Source organism: Vicia villosa, unplaced genomic scaffold (genome assembly GCF_029867415.1).
Source record: "Vicia villosa cultivar HV-30 ecotype Madison, WI unplaced genomic scaffold, Vvil1.0 ctg.000098F_1_1, whole genome shotgun sequence".
NCBI classification, from domain to species: Eukaryota; Viridiplantae; Streptophyta; class Magnoliopsida; order Fabales; family Fabaceae; genus Vicia; species Vicia villosa.
Window position 1 is genome coordinate 1339663 of NW_026705010.1, and position 17678 is coordinate 1357340.

The window sequence follows — 17678 nt, forward strand, 5'->3', positions numbered from 1 at the left end:
TGAGTCTATCTTGTTTTTTGCTTTTTTGCTTTTGCTGCATCTGTTTTTGTGCATCTTGTCTTCCTTCTCTTCGTGTACTTCTGTACCTGTTGTTTGAACTTCAATGAAGTCATCCTTTTTCCTCCGTGTGTTTCTTTTTGTTTGTATATGAATCTTTTCTGTTTTTTGATGATCTGACAAAAAGGGGGAGAAAATATATGATAAATGATCTGATTAATATTATCAGTTACCGAGTAAAAAGGCTCCACATTTACTAACAGAACTTGCAAAGTTCTATGTTTTTAAGTTGTGTTGTTGCAGGAATCAAAGATTCAAGATCAACATAAGAAGCAACAAAATGAATCAAGCTCTTGGATTCTTGAAGCAAGCTGAGTGCTAGAAAGCTTCAGAATCAGAAGCAAGAAGGAAGAATGATCAGAAATAGCTCTTGGATTCTTGAAGCAAGCTGAGTGCTAGGAAGCTTCAGAATCAGAAGCAAGAAGGAAGAATGATCAGAAATTCTGATAATAGAATATGATCCAAATCATTGTCTATTTGCTCTGATACAGTGTCTATTGGATCTGATATATTCTATATGGCTTATATGGCTCTGATACATATTTTGTGTTCTGATACACATTTTATGTTCTAACTCATTCATGCTGACTTTTGTCGTTTAGTTTTGTTCTGTAACATTTCAGGATGTAGAGATGCTCTGGTACATTCAACAATGTTCTGATACAATCTAGCATGAAGTGATGTAAGAAGAAATTCAAAGCTCTGAAGCTATCCGCGGGAAGCAGAAATCAGAAGCTGTGAATGTTCTAAAGATCCAGAAAACTCAAGTTCTGAAGCTGTCCTAAATGGAAGCAGGAATCAGAAGCTGTGAATGTTCTGAAGATCAAAGAAATTCAAGTTCTGAAGCTGTCCTAAATGGAAGCAGGAATCAGAAGCTGTGAATGTTCTGAAGATCAAAGAAATTCAAGTTCTGAAGCTGTCCTAAATGGAAGCAGGAATCAGAAGCTGTGAGTGTTCTAGGGATCTAAAGAAATTCAAGCTCTGAAGCTGTCCAATGGAAGCAGAAGTCAGAAGCTATGAATTATCAAAAGACAGAAGCTTATGTGATCGTCTCTACCGAAATAATCAGGGAAGTCTTTTATTATTAAAGTTCTTCGAGTATTTATTTCAGGGGGAGATTATTCATCTCAGGGGGAGATTGTTAATCTCAGGGGGAGACATATTCACATGCTTATGCTATAGCTGTGTAATTTGTCTTTAGCCGTCTGCTCTTTCTGATCGCAAATTCATATCATTTATATATGTTTTTGTCATCATCAAAAAGGGGGAGATTGTTAGAACAAGATTTGTTCTGATCAATATTCTTAGTTTTGATGATAACAAGGATATGAATTTTGTGTGAGATAATGTGGTACTCTAATACATTGCAATTTCCCTTTCAGGAAATATATATAAAGAGTATGCACAAATCAGCGCTCAGAAGCTTTGTCTCAGAAGGTTCAGCATGCAACATCAGAACATGGTCTGGCAAGACATCAGAAGATGGTCAAGGCAGAATCAGAACATGGGTCTATGGAAGCATCAGAAGAACTTGAGATCAGAAGCAGAAGCACTGAAGTTCTCATGGTATCACGCTCAGAAGCACTTCAAGGTCAGAAGACAAGAAGATGCTATGCACCAAGCTGTTTGACTCTGATGATATTCAAATATTATATTCACAAACATCAGATCAGAAGAAAGTACAAGTGGCAGGCTACGCTGACTGACAAAAGGAACGTTGGAAGCTATTAAAGGCAACGTCAGTAGACACAGCGTGAACAAGGCTCGAGGTAGTTGACAAAAGCGTGAAACATTAAATGCAATGTTGTACGGAACACGCAAAGCATTAAATGCACCCAACGGTCATCTTCTCAAACGCCTATAAGTATGAAGTTCTGATGAGAAGCAAGGTTGACAACTCTGAACCAATTCTGTGAATATTAACTTGCTGAAACGCTGTTCAATTCAAAGCTCAGAAACTTCATCTTCATCAAAGTTCACTACATTGCTGTTGTAATATATTAGTGAGATTAAGCTTAAACGTTAAGAGAAATATCACTGTTGTGATTATAGCTTTTCAGAAGCATTTGTAATACTCTTAGAATTGATTACATTAAGTTGTAAGGAACTAGAGTGATCGTGTTGATCAGAATACTCTAGGAAGTCTTAGAGGTTATCTAAGCAGTTGTAACTAGAGTGATCGTGTTGATCAGGAAACTCTAGAAAGTCTTAGAGGGTATCTAAGCAGTTGTTCCTGGAGTGATCAAGTTGTGATCAGAATACTCTAGAAGACTTAGTCGTGGGCTAAGTGGAAAACCATTGTAATCCGTGCGATTAGTGGATTAAATCCTCAGGTGAGGTAAATCACTCCGTGGGGGTGGACTGGAGTAGTTTAGTTAACAACGAACCAGGATAAAAATAACTGTGCAATTTATTTTTATCGTCCAAGTTTTTAAACTACACTTATTCAAACCCCCCCCTTTCTAAGTGTTTTTCTATCCTTCAATGGTCTTCTTTGGAAGCCTCTGAGATGGAATATTGACTTTATTAAGCACCCATTGGATGAGAGATGCATATCCAATAGCGGTGCCTCTACCTGATTCCTTTAATTCAAACATACGCTTCACAATAAAATGGGGCCAATTGACCGAAATTCTGCTCTTGATCAACCAAACCAAGTACAGTTCTTGTTGGTCAACACGAGAATATCCACCTTGTTTAGGTCGGATGATTCGTGACACAATCCATTGTAGAATTGTGTCAACAATGTTTAAGAGACCTGTAGTAGCGGACCGAGGAAACAAGTTGCTTTGAACTATATGGTCAGCATGAGGGCGCCTCAACATGTTGTTCAGAGCAACATTATAGTCAAATTGGGTCAACACGTTTGTATCAGTTACCGTGACGGCATTCTCACGGAGTGGAAATAGACCCAATTGCCTCCAAGTGTTGTCGGTGATGGCGTATGTGGTTGTACCCATCTGAAAGTTGAAGGAACTGCCTTGGAAGTGTCCTTGCATACCATTATAGAAAACCCTTACCAAATCCTCATTGTACTCATGGCTTAGTTCAAGAAAATTACCCAAATTTTGAGCTTCAAGTAGTTCCATTACCTATTGAAGATGAAGTCTTCGTAGAATTCCTGTGAACAACATGAATTGTTTGATGACTTTTCAGTTTCTGAAATGGGAAGAGTAGGATTCCATAAGAGCATCAGGAATAAGGGATAAAGCATCCTATACTTCAGGTTGTTGTTGAGAGGAAGAGTCTTCTCTGCTTGCTCTCTTTCTCAGTGATTTGTGGGAAGCCATGGATGAGTGAGAGGGAGGAGATGAGTGGTGCTTAGGGTTTTTGTGAGGGGGTCGGCGCAAAGAGGAGAAAGAAGATACTGAAGTTGCTTTGTGTTCCCTTTTAAAATGTAACCTAATTTTGAAATTCTGCGAACGATGCGTCGACCTATGCAGTGGATGCGTCGACGCATTAGCCTTAAATTTAAAATTTATTTTTGAGTAGGTCGACTCACATAAAGAGTAGGTCGACCTAAGGCTTGCAAATTTCAAAATTTGGCTGTATGCAATGAATGTATGCATGTTATGACCAAATCTTGCATAGAATAATCATATTGATGAACACATTTCAACTTTACCATAGTGATACATTACCATGAAGTGAATTTAAGGTTGAAACAATATTACCTTTACACAGGGGAGATGAGAAACAAGCCCTCACATATCTTTTAATGAACACTTCAAAAATTGTGAGAGCATAGATAATGATAATAAATAAAGCATATGCAACTACTCATAGTTGCAACCTATCCAATATATCAAGGACGCCAAGTTCCCTACGGATGTGAAAGAAGGGCTCGGTAGCTAGTGGTTTTGTAAAGATGTCGGCAAGTTGATTTTTGCTATCAACATGCTCAAACACTACATCATCCTTCTCAACATGATCCCTAAGGAAATGATGACGTATTTCTTTGTGTTTAGTAAGAGAGTGTAAGACCGGATTTTTGGTTAGATTTATAGCACTTGTGTTATCACAAAAGATAGGAATATGATCAAGCTTGAAATTGAAGTCAAGTAATTGTTGCTTGAGCCAAAGTATTTGAGCACAACAATTACCAGCCGCCACATATTCCGCCTCGGCGGTTGACAAAGCAACAGACACTTGTTTCTTGCTATGCCAACTAACCAAGGAATTTGAAAAGAAGTGACATGTTCCACTAGTGCTTTTCCTATCCAATTTGCAGCCGGCAAAGTCGGAATCGGAATATCTAACCAAAGAGCAATCACTACCTTTGGAGAACCATAAGCCATGCTTAGTTGTACCTACAAGATACCTAAGTATGCGCTTAACGGCTTTTAAGTGAGACTCCTTGGGACATGATTGATATCTTGCACACATGCATACACTAAACATAATATCGGGATGAGAAGCGGTAAGGTAAAGTAGGGAACCGATCATACCTCTATACCTTTTTACATCAACCAGTTTACCATGTTCATCCCGATCAAGATTTACCGCGGTAGGCATAGGAGTGTCAATGGCCTTGGACTTTGCCATATCAAACTGTTTGATGAGTTCTTGACAATACTTGGTTTGACTCACAAACGTTCCTTCTTTTAGTTGCTTTATTTGAAGTCCAAGGAAGTAGTTTAGTTCACCCATCATGCTCATTTCAAATTCTCCCTGCATAAGCTTAGAAAACTCCTTTACAAGAGTCATGTTAGTAGAACCAAAGATAATATCATCCACATACACTTGAACTAATATTGAATGCTTTTCATGTCTCTTAATGAATAGGGTGGTATCAACTTTCCCTCATGAGAAACCTTGATTAATTAGAAAATTTCTAAGCCGCTCGTACCAAGCTCTAGGAGCTTGTTTTAAACCATACAAGGCACGCTTAAGTTTATAAACATAATCAGGATAATCAATGTTTTCAAATCCGGGAGGTTGAGATACATAAACCTCTTCATTAATAAACCCATTTAGGAATGCACTCTTAACATCCATTTGATAAAGCTTAAAGTTTTGTGAACATGCAAATGCAATTAACAAACAAATTGCCTCAAGTCGGGCGACAGGAGCATAGGTCTCCTCATAGTCGATCCCTTCCTCTTGGCTATACCCTTGAGCAACAAGACGGGCCTTGTTGCGAGTGATGATACCGTTTTCATCTAGTTTGTTCCTAAACACCCATTTAGTGCCAATTACTCGATGGTCTCGCGGAGGAGGGACAAGGTCCCAAACCTCATTTCTCTTAAATTGGTTTAGCTCTTCTTGCATAGCTAAATACCAATGCTCATCGACTAATGCATCTTTTGAGTTTTTAGGCTCAATTTGAGAAACGAACGAATAATAAAAACGAAAGTTACTTATCCTTGACCGTGTTGTCACCCCTTTTGATATGTCTCCTAGAATGTTCTCCATGGGATGGTTCTTAGAAGATTTCCATGCAAGAGGAAGATCACTCTTCTCGCTTGGTTGATCTTCTACTTTCTCTTTAGGTGTTTGATCCACTTCCTCTTCATTATTCTCGGGTAAGAGGGATTCTTTATCTTTCTCAAGCTTGGCATCCGGATCATTAAGTAAACTCTCAGTTGAGACACCTGCACCATTAAGAACACTACCTTTTCCGACAACTTTCGGACAAGACTCATCAAAAGAGACATGTACGGACTCTTCAACAATATGTAACATTTTGTTGTATACTCTATAAGCTTTACTATATTGAGCGTATCCTAGAAAGACATCCTCATCCGCTTTTGCATCAAACTTGCCAAGATTTTCTTTTCCATTGTTTAGAACAAAGCACTTACATCCAAATACATGAAGGTGAGAAATGTTTGGTTTTCTCCCTTTCAAGAGTTCATACGGTGTTTTGTTTAGAATAGGTCGTATCAAGATCCTATTCAGAACATAACAAGCCGTATTAATGGCATCGGCCCAAAAATATTTTGGAAGCCCATGTTCATTAATCATAGTTCTCCCAAGTTCTTCCAACACACGATTTTTACGTTCCACAACTCCATTTTGTTGGGGAGTTCGTGGTGCGGAGAAATTATGATTAATGCCATGATTGCCACATAACTCTTCAAAGAGATGGTTTTCAAACTCACCCCCATGATCACTTCGGATGGATACTATGTTAGTGTTTAATTTATTTTGAATTAACTTGGAAAATTTCTCAAATGCGGAGAAGGTGTCACTTTTTCTTGCTAAGAAAATCGTCCAACAATATCTAGAGAAGTCATCAACTATGACATACCCATAATAGTTTCCACCTAGACTTTTTATTCTAGATGGTCCAAAGAGGTCCATATGGAGAAGTTCAAGAGGTCTTGTAGTTGAAACAAGGTTTTTAGATTTAAAAGAGATCCTCGTTTGCTTCCCCATTTGGCACGCATCACATAAGTGATCTTTGGAAAACTTTATTTTAGGTAGGCCGGACACTAAGTCTTTTGAGACGATTTTATTAAGCAAATCAAAGTTGACGTGAGCTAAACGTCTATGCCAAAGCCATGAGTCTTCACTCATAGTTGCTAGACATTTTGCTTCAATCAAGGATACATCATTTAGATCAAGCATGTATACATTATTTACCCTCAGGCCTTTGAACACATCATCTTTCTTGTCATCATTTCTAATTATGCAACTTTCTTTAGAAAATGATATTGAGTATCCTTTGTCGCATAATTGACTAATGCTAATAAGAATGTGTTTAAGGCCCTCAACTAGAAGGACGTCAGAGATAGTAGTAGAAGAGGGATTACCTACACTACCTTTACCGAGTATTGCTCCCTTGTTGTTATCACCATAGGTCACAAATTCTTTCTTCTTAGCCACAAAGTCATAGAATAAAGATAAGTCACCCGTCATATGTCTTGAGCATCCTCTATCTAGAAACCATCTTCTCTCGGATGGCTCAAGACATTCCACCTACAAATTTAAACAAGGGAAATAGGTACCCAATTTTCATTGGGTCCTTGTGTGTGAGTGAAACAAAGGTTGCTCTTGGGAGTCCATTTGAAAATGCCTTTGGGAACCAAGAATCTCCGAAAGCGACATTTTTTAATGGTATGCCCCCTTTTGCAACAGTATAGACATCTTGAGTTTGAGTAGTCATCACATTTACTAGATTGATCTTTTATCACATAAGTGTATCGTTGGTACGGATTTATCATACTATTTTTGAAATGTGATCGATCAATAGCATATGTGATTTTTGGTTGTGAGGCCTTGTCTAATTTGGCTTTGATAGTTTTAACTTCTTTTTGCCAAATGTGACAAGTTTCACATCCTCCCCACTTAAACCAAGGACTCTTGTCAACAACGCTTGTGCCTTTGATACTTTTGATCATAGATTCCTTGAGAGTTTCTAATTCCTTTTCAGAATCGGAAACTTTCTTCTCAAGGTATTTAAAAATTCTTTTATTTGAGGCTAAGCGTTGAAATGCTTTCTTAGCTTCATGATGCAAGGTATCAAAGGCATGTTTTAATTCAAAATAAGACATAGCATCAACATTATTATATTTATCATGACTTACAATCTTTTTCTTCTTTTGATGTGCCATGAGACATAGGTTAACGGTTTCCTCTTCATCGCTTGAGCTTTCTTTGCTAGATTAGTCACTATCACTTTCCCAAGCGATGTAGGCTCTTCTTCCTTTTAGTTGCTTCTTTTGAGGTTTACTCTTGGTCTTATCTTTCTTGAGCGAAGGGAAATCCGGTTTGTAGTGACCGGGTTTTCCACAGTTGTAACAAGATCCTCTAGGTTTAGTCTTCTTGTAATCATCTTGCTTGTTAGGCTTTGATTGACGTCTATAATCAACTAGATTGTTGTCCGAGTGCTTCATTTCATTCTTTCGAAGATATTTGTTGTATCTTCTTACGAATAATCCCATATCTTCATCCGGACTATCATCTTCATCACTAGACTCACTATCACATGTATCTTTGGTGGATGACTTAGAACTTGAAGCTTTTAGAGCGATAGACTTATTTTCCGTGTCCTTTGACTTTTCTTTCTTTTATTTCTTTTCGTGCTTGTTTAGGTTCATGAGGTCTTGCTCATGTTCTTCAAGCTTTCCGAATAGATCTGTGAGATCCAATGTAGTGAGATCATTGGCTTCTTTGATTGCCGTGACCTTCGGTTGCCATTCCCTACTAAGACATCTCAAAACTTTGTTAGTAGCTACGGCATTTGGAGTAATATGTCCCAAAGTGTGTAATCGATTGATAATGTGAGAAAATCTCTTTTGCATATCTGCAATGGTTTCACCTTGCTTCATATGAAAGAGATCAAACTCTTGCGTTAAAGTATTGATTCTAGCTAGCTTAACATCATTAGTTCCTTCATGGGCGACTTGTAATGCATCCCACATTGCCTTAGCCGACTGGCAATGCGATACACGAAAGTACCCATCGACCCCTAAGGAAGCTATAATCATGTTTCTAGCTTTCCAATCATACCCGTAATTCTTTTCATCTTTTTCATCCCATTGTGCTTGAGGTTTAGGTCTTGTGATGCCAGCATCGTTGGTTATGGTGATAGCCATAGGACCATTGACGATGACATCCCATATTTTTCTATCAACGGAGTTGATATGAATTCACATACAGTCTTTCCAATAACTATAGTTTTCTCCAGTGAAAACAGGCGCTTTAGTATATGCCCCTTTTTGACCGCTCTCCATTTTCTAAAAAGTTATATCAAGCACTAGAATGAACCGGAGCTCGTGATACCACTTGTTAGACGATAGGAATGGTCTAGAGGGGGTGAATAGACCACCTTTTTCTGACTTAAGAAAATTTTAGCTATTTGAAACGTGACTTCCCTGAATCACTTAATCGTCTAAGAGCAATTATGTTATCGAGGACCGGATATGTGCACTAAACCGAACGGATGAAAATGTCAAGTGATGAATTACGTTTTAACGAATATCTCAATTGTCTCAATTACACACTATATCGTATATTACTCACAATGATCGTTTTCACTAAAATTTGAACAAAAATTTGATTGAGTAATTTTATCGAACACTTGGTGATCGATATTTTACCTAACCTTAGTTTTTGTTCAACAATGGAAATAAACGAAAACAAATGAAAATACGATAAAGTAAAAGCGATAAGGAACACGATATTTGTTTAGGCAGTTCCTCTATCGTCTCGCAGGAGAACGTCTGCCCCTAATTTCAAATGAAATTAGGAAAGTTTTATTATATTGCAAAATGTTTAACAAGGATAGAAAGTACCAATCACCAACTACACACATGCAGTAAAATTGAATACAATTTGATCCTCCCCTTGATTCAAGTCGAATCAAGTCAATGTCTAAGATCTTCACGATCAAGACCTCGATCGTTCCTTTCTCAATCCTCCGGTTGTAGCAAGTTTATGGAGCAGATCTTCAATCCCTCAAACCCTTATGCACGGCTGAATTGATTACCAAAGCGAATCGATCGTCAAAAACCTTCGAACAAAATCTTTGATGAGGAAGGAAAAACCCTAAGGTTTTATACAAGAAACACCCTCAACAATCTTCACTCGAACAAGATGAATGTCTACCGTCGAATCTCGAACAAGACAAATATCTACCGTCGAACCTTATCAATACACGTTCCTTACTTCGATCGAGAAAGATGATTATGTGTGATTCTCGATCAATAAGCGAAAGGTTGAAGATGAGAAGAAGCTGAGTCTATATTTCACGTTTCTTGTTATTTTGCTTGAGAATGATCACTTGAGTATTTATACCACATACAATGCATAGGCCAAAATGAAAACAGCAGAAAACCAAATTTATTGGCGACAGTCGACCTGCTCTCTGCATAGGTCGACCTATTGAATGCTTTGCACCTGAAAAATGAGCCATGTGTGACACTTGCGTCGACCTGAAGGGTCGGCGTGCGCATTCCCGTGGATTCCCCAAAAGACCATGCGTCGACCTAAGGAAGCAATGCGTCGACGCATTTTATTCTTGCACTTGAGTAGCCAAAATTTGATGTGTTGACCTGAAGGGCCGGCGTGCACATTCCCGTGAATTCCTCAAAATGCCAATGCGTCGACCTAAAAGGTAATGCGTCGACGCATTCAGCCTTCACCTGAATTTCTTCACAAAGGGCTTGCAATAGGTCGACCTATGATGTGTGTGAGTCGACCTATTGGTGTTTTGTGGCAAAAAATGCTTGTCTTGGTTGCATGTGCTCGATTTTTATGATTCCACTTAAGTTGTGGTTGATTCCCAATATTTTGACAGAATGAAAACAACACCTTGCCTTCACACTTAAGATCAGAAGCAGAAGTACTGAAGTTCTCATGGTATCACGCTAAGAAGCACTTCAAGGTCAGAAGACAAGAAGATGCTCTGCACCAAGCTATTTGACTCTGATGATATTCAAACTTTGTTTACACAAACATCAGATCAGAAGCAAGTACAAGATGGCAGGCTACGCTGACTGACAAAAGGAATGTTAGAAGCTATTAAAGGCAACGTCAGTAGACACAGCGAAAGCAAGGCTCGAGGTAGTTGACAAAAGTGTGAAACATTAAATGCAATGCTGTACGGATTACGCAAAGCATTAAATGTTCCCAACGGTCATCTTCTCAAGCGCCTATATATTGAAGTTCTAATGAGAAGCTGAACACAACACTTGCGTAAATATACAGAAATGCTGTCAAATTCAAAAAGCTCTCAAACTTCATCATCAACCTCACTACATTGCTGTTGTAATATTTTAGTGAGATTAAGCTTAAACTTAAGAGAAAATCACAGTTGTGATAATAGCTTTCTAAGAAGCATTTTAACTCTTAAAAGAATTTGTTTACATTAAGTTGTAAGAACTAGAATGATCAGGTTGTTGATCAGAATACTCTAGAAAGTCTTAGAGGGTATCTAAGCAGTTTGTTCCTAGAGTGATCAGGTTGTGATCAGTATACTCTAGAAGACTTAGCAGTTGTCTAAGTGGAAAACCATTGTAATCTTGTGTGATTAGTGGATTAAATCCTCAGGTGAGGTAAATCACTCCAAGGGGGTGGACTGGAGTAGTTTAGTTAACAACGAACCAGGATAAAAATCATTGTGCAAATAGTTTTTATCTTACAAGTTTTAAAGCTACGCTTATTCAAACCCCCCTTTCTAAGTGTTTTTCTATCCTTCAGTAAAGAATTCCGAATCACCAATGATTTTATTTCTAAGAGCTTAAACCACCCGAAGGAAATCACTTTTGAAGATGATGCGATCTATACGCATAGAGATAGCTATATGAATGGCTTCCTTGAGGGCTAATGCTTCCCCTTCAATAACCGAAACCTCACCTACATCCCAAGATGTACCTTCCGTATGGAAATTACCCGAATTGTCGCAGATGCACCATCCTCTATTATAAGTGCTACAATTCTTGTTAAAACCCGCATCCACATTACATTTGAGCCAACCATAAGATGGCGGTTCCCATAAATGTCCATGATGAGGAATATGGTCATCCTCTGATTTAATCTAAACCGTAAACCACTCATGCCAACTGTCGCCTCAGTTTTTGTGGGATGCGAACTGACTCTTCTTTTTATTTTTTGAATTGCAAAAAGCAGAGAGTCGCCACCGACTTTTATTTTATCCATTTAAGGAAAGGTTTATAAAAGAAACAGAAAAAGACCTTAAAGAGATTTTGGGTTCGAGAGGTAGGTTATACAAAGGGAAGGTGTTAGCACCCTTTGTATCCATGGTTATCCATGGGCTCTTAATTGTTTAGCTCACTTGTTTGAATCGTTTGTTTTGCTTGAAATGCTTGTATATGGTTTTAAAACCTTTTGTAAATAATTAACTTTGTAATAATCCTTGTGTGGATGTATACAAAGTGTTTATCTTTCGAAAGATGTTTTGATGGTTTTGAAAAAAAATATTTTTTAACTTCGTAATGATCCTTGTTTGGATATATACAAAGTGTAGTCTTTTGAAAGTTTGTTTTGGAAAAACATTGATGTGTGAAACATTTGTTGTTTTGTTTTTATTTTTCTCTTATTTGAGCAAGCAATTAGGAGGCATACCCTAAGTTTATAAGGTTCTTTCCTATTTCTTTTCTCATTTCTTTAGAAAATTTTCCTTGACTGGATACAGACAGAAAATTGAATTTGTATTTGAAATAGTAGGATTGATTTTGAAAAGAGTAACAGAGGGATTACCCTAGGAGGTGTAAGTGTGATTGTGTTTTGTTTTCAGATATGTTATCTTTGAGATTAGTGATCTAGCGCTTCATTTATTATTCTTGAGATACACGCAGTTTTATATGTACAGGAATTAAAGTGCGGGAATGTAAAATGCGGAAAGTAAATCTACGCTATTACATCGATTGTGCGAGAAATGTAAACTACGTTATTTACATGAATTTGACAACCTATACACTTATCTTTGAATTTAAATGGCAATAAGATAAAGGGAAAATATTTTTGGATTTTTGGATGGATTGATTTAATTAAAATTAAGGCATAATTAATTTAATTAAAAGGTCAAAAATTTAGAAATAAAATTTAAACCTAAAAATTAAATCTAAAATATGTCCAAATTGTTTGTTAAATAATTTTGAAATAAAATTAATTTTTTTGTGATTTTTTGAGATTGTTTTTTTGAGATTATTAAGTTAATTAACACATGATTATACAAATAATTATACACATAAATTAAACTTAAAGAGAAAAATATTCTAATTATGTACAAAACTAGTTTCAAATATATAAACTTAATTTAATAAAAAGAAAATATTTTTTCTGATTTTTTTGATAAGTTAGAAATAATTAAAAGGGAAATATATGAATATATATATATATCTAATTAATTAAACAAAATATTTTAATTATAAAGAAAAATAAAATATTTTTATGTCAAAAATTGAATTGCCATTTTATCAAATTAATGGTAAAAAGAAAATATTTTTTTGGGTTTTGTGATTGGTTGATTTTAAATTTAATGCAAAAAAATATGTTCTAGATATAAGTCTCCCTCAGTACCATTTGCACAAAAATAAGAAGCAAAGTCATATGCATCATCATCCTTTCTAATCGGGATATAATCCTCATCTATTTCCAATATCTTCGCCCATACCCTATATCTCCCTTTCTGGTACCCCCACTTATTCACTAGGTTCTCGACAGTTGCCATGGTCCATGATTCTATGTGTAACCCAGAAATAGTAGAATCTACCCCCCCTCTATAGATTATCTCATCTTTGTTTACCCTAATAAACTCACCCCCGTGGTGGAAAGTAACATTGAAATGTTGCATATCCTGCGTTTAATCATTCAAATCGAAATAAAAACCCCAATAGAGAAGAAACACGAAATGGAGAAGAAGAATAACCATAACAACACTAACCTCTGACATTGCGCCGTCGTCCACCAAACCCTTATGCGCCGTCGTCCACCAAACCGTTATGCGCCGTCGCCGTCGTCACTGTTGTTGCTAACTTGGGGATGTCTGAAAACGTAACTAAACCTAATTTTTACAAGGGGGTAAAACCAAATGACTTTTTAACTATTTACAACAGCATGGCATGTAAATGTTACTGATATTGCCACGTATGTAACATGCTAAGGCCACATGGACTTTTTAATTTAATTTTAATAAATCTGATTTAACAAGTGGCATTGGGGGTGTTTTGGCGTGGAATCTTTGCAAGTTAAGGGGGTGATGAAAAAAAAAACTTTACCAGGGGCTAAAACCTAATCTCGCTAACATTACAGGGGGGTTAGTATATTTAACCCTTAATTTTAATTAAATACGCAGGGGGTGTATTAGTAAACTGGGAAATATAAAGGAAATCAGTTGTAATCACGTGATGGGCCAAAAGGCAGGGGCGTGCCAATAGCAAACCAACCAAGCCCAGCCCACCACGAATTATTTTTGTTTCAGTCAAACGTGGGGCCAGGAGAAACTAATCCAACCAATCAGAACGCTGGAAATTGCCACGAAGCACTCGCCTGAGGTCAACGAGTTAGCGACGCCAGAGAGTGTTCTCTGGTTGTCTTCTCCGGCCAACCAAATCTTCAAACCTGCAAAATAGTTAGTTTCGAAGCGCAAACAAGACCCTACCCCACTAAATCGAAGCTTTTGAATTCGATGATGCTATTTTCAGGGCCTGAAAGTGTTCGTATCTAGGGTTTCGAAGAGAAACTGAAAACACGGTTGGAAAATGGCATCCATGGTTTCAGGTACTTAAACCTCCATGTGCCACGTTAGAGCTTCTCTAAACCTGATCCTAAGGACATCTAGAAACAAGAGATATGTTAACAATGCATGTATGAAGAGTTGTGAGTGATGGGTAGCTCGATTCAGGGACCTCTGGCTTCGTGTGATGGATGGAATCAAACCCTGGGATGCTCAGAAGATGATCTGGGTGGTTAGTTTGGATTGAAATAGCCTGGAAAATTGATTTTGAATTTTAAAGTTTTCTTGAATATTTTTGAAACTTTGAAGGTGTTTTCTGGGCTATCTCCCGTGTCCCTTTGATGTTGGCAATCTCATGTATTTATAGGCAAGGATTTAAGTGCTGAGAACTTAAGCAACCATGCCTTTTCTTGCATACTTGGGTGTTTTGAAACTTTGAATTTTTTATGAATAAAAGCTTTGAAAATCTTGGCCATGGCTTCAATTTTCTTCACCCCTCTTGCCATAGGTCTTCTGTACCTCTCTGCCCCATAATTTGAATCAATCTTGGTGACTCATGCTAGAGACAAAGCATTGGATAATTATCTTGGATAATTTCTTTTTTTAATTTAACTTTAAATGAAGTAAAATTAAATCAAAAAAGAAATAAAAATGTCATGGGACTAAGATTGGTCGTGGATGGCCTTAAACATCCTTAGGAACATGTTTGGAAAAAAACAAATTTGACCAATGTTCGTTTCATGTATTTTCCCAAAAAATGACCAACTTCAACAAGGCATAACTCCCTCAATTTTGATCATATGAAGGAGTTCTTGTACTTTTTAGAATCCTCAAGATGTCCTCTACAAGCTACTTTGGAAACTTTTTTGCATTTGAAGTAGTTATCTTGATGTTATGGGCTTTGAAAAAAAACTGCTTTTTGTTGACCTTGAAAATGACCTGTAATGTCTTGGCTCATATCTACCAAATGGTAAACCCAATGACCATGGGACCAATTTCATTTGAAAGATAATTGAATTTAATTCAAAATGAGCTTTGGTTGGAATTTTTCGGATGAACGAGGAGAGAGTTACGGCCGGTCAAAGTTCATTTGACTTTTTAGGAGAAAACCCTAATTTTGAAACTTGGAGTTTTGTCGATTTCTGAACTTTTCTTGATGAACTATGATCAACCATTGATCAAATGATGAATCTTTTAACAAAATATGGATGTTGACAAAAAATTTCATTTTTGACTGTCTGTTGACTTTTCGGTCACACTAGTCGTCTGTTGACTGTTTGAGCTGTTGACTGTGCGTCAGAGCGAATTGAAGTTTGAAAATTTGTATGGTGGTACTTTGAGGCATATGGAGATCCATTAAATCCATTTGAGGTCTCAAAAACTCGTTCTCCTGAAAAAAACAAAAAACCCTAGTTAGGGACTGTTTGTGTAGGAGACAGTTAGGCGTACCTGATTTTTGTGCAGTGTTGAGTCTCTGCTGATCATGTGATTATCAGAAGACTTCTAGTACAAAAATCTTGGAAATTTGAAATGTGAATGATTGATTTGACTGATGGTACAAACACGGAGAATTGTGCTGTCAGCGGGTTTGACTGGTAACTGGCTGTCCGGGTATTAACGTAACAGTTAAAGTAAAAACCCAACAGTTAAAGTTAATTTTTTCTTATTGTACCAACTGTGTCAGTATCATTTATCTGAAAATAAACCTCAAATAAACAGTGTATGAAGTGATAAACAGTATTTGGCGTTTGTGTAAGAATAAATTCAACAGCGAACCAAAATACCGTACAAAAAACATTCTAAAAACTGAGTATTCATAAAATCAGGATATTTATGAAATAAAATCCAAGATTATATAAAACTCCCAATTTTTAGACAGAAGTCTGTTGCCTTTTTTTTTTGAAAAAAGATGCGGGAAAATTTTGGGGTATAACACCAACTATGATACGCCAACCACCCAACCTTTGTTGCTTCCTCCCTCTCGTTATGCCTTATGAGGTCGTTCCGATTCTTCCACAAACCTTCTGACATAACTGCAACTCTACCCTCTGTATTTCTATCTTTCTTTGTGCATATATCAAAAATTAGTAACTTAACATCATCAAAAGAAAGAATACGGTGATCAATAATATTGCTCAAACCTACTGCCTGCCAACCTTTATTTGTTTCCGCACAACCAAAAAACACATGCCACGCATCCTCCAAACTATTATTGCAAAAAGGACATTCAACCGGGCAAGGAACATAATGTTGACGAAGTATCACTCGGGAGGGTAGACAATCATTACAAATTCTCCAAAGAAAGTGCTTAGCTCTAGCCGGCGCTTTAATACTCCAAAGACTATTCCAATTATGTAAATTGGATATCTCGCGACCTCTTTTGATTGCATTCCTCCAAATCCTATACCCTGACCTCACACTATAACAACCACTTTGCTCTTCCTTCCAAATTAATTTGTCTTCAATAACCTCCTCTAATGAAGGGACTTGAATAATTTCCTCCACCGCTACACGATCAAACAATTCATGTAAGACTCTTAGATCCCATTATTTTACATGGGTCAACATAAGATTATTAACGGTAATATTGTACGCACCTTGTTTTTGAGGGCCACCGACACACCCCTCTCGATACCCTCGAATCCAAGGTTCATTCATCACCGAAATATTCCTACCATCACCAATGCTCCACCTGCAGCCAAAGCATTAGAATTTCTCTAGCTTTCAAATACTTCGCCAAACAAAGCTAGGATTATATCCAAGTTTAGCATCAAGGAAATAAATTCTAGGAAAAATACCTTGACAAGAAGATCCGGGAAACAAGGGCGTGGGGCTTAGACAATATGTACCAACCTTGTTTCGCAACCATCGCCATATTGAAAGCTTTAAAGTCGCGAAAACCCAAACCGCCTTCCTTATTTGAGTAAGTAAGCTTCTCCCACTCCATCCATCGGATTCCTTTAGAGGTCTCTTCACATAACAAACTCAAGTCTCTAAATTGTTCCAACAATTCAAACTCTTGAACCATCAACATAGACATGTGCAATGACTTCCTACTCAATGCATCGGCTACAACATTTGCTTTACCAGGATGGTAGTTTAAACCAAAATCATAGTCCTTCAAGAACTCCAACCATCTTCTTTGTCTCATATTCAACTCTTTCTGATCGAACAAGTACTTCAAGCTCTTGTGATCACTAAACACATTAAACCTTGATCCGAACAAGTAATGTCTCCAAAGCTTTAACACAAATACCACAGCTGCCAACTCTAAATCATGTGTAGGATAATTCCTCTCATGAACTTTGAGTTGCCTTGAAGCATAAGCTACAACTTGTCCTTTTTGCATTAGAACACCTCCCAATCCCAACAAAGAAGCATCACAGTATACCACGAAAGGTTCTAACGGATCCGGTAAAATCAAAATAGGAGCAAAGTCAAGCTTCTCTTGAGTTCTTGAAAATTCTCTTCACAT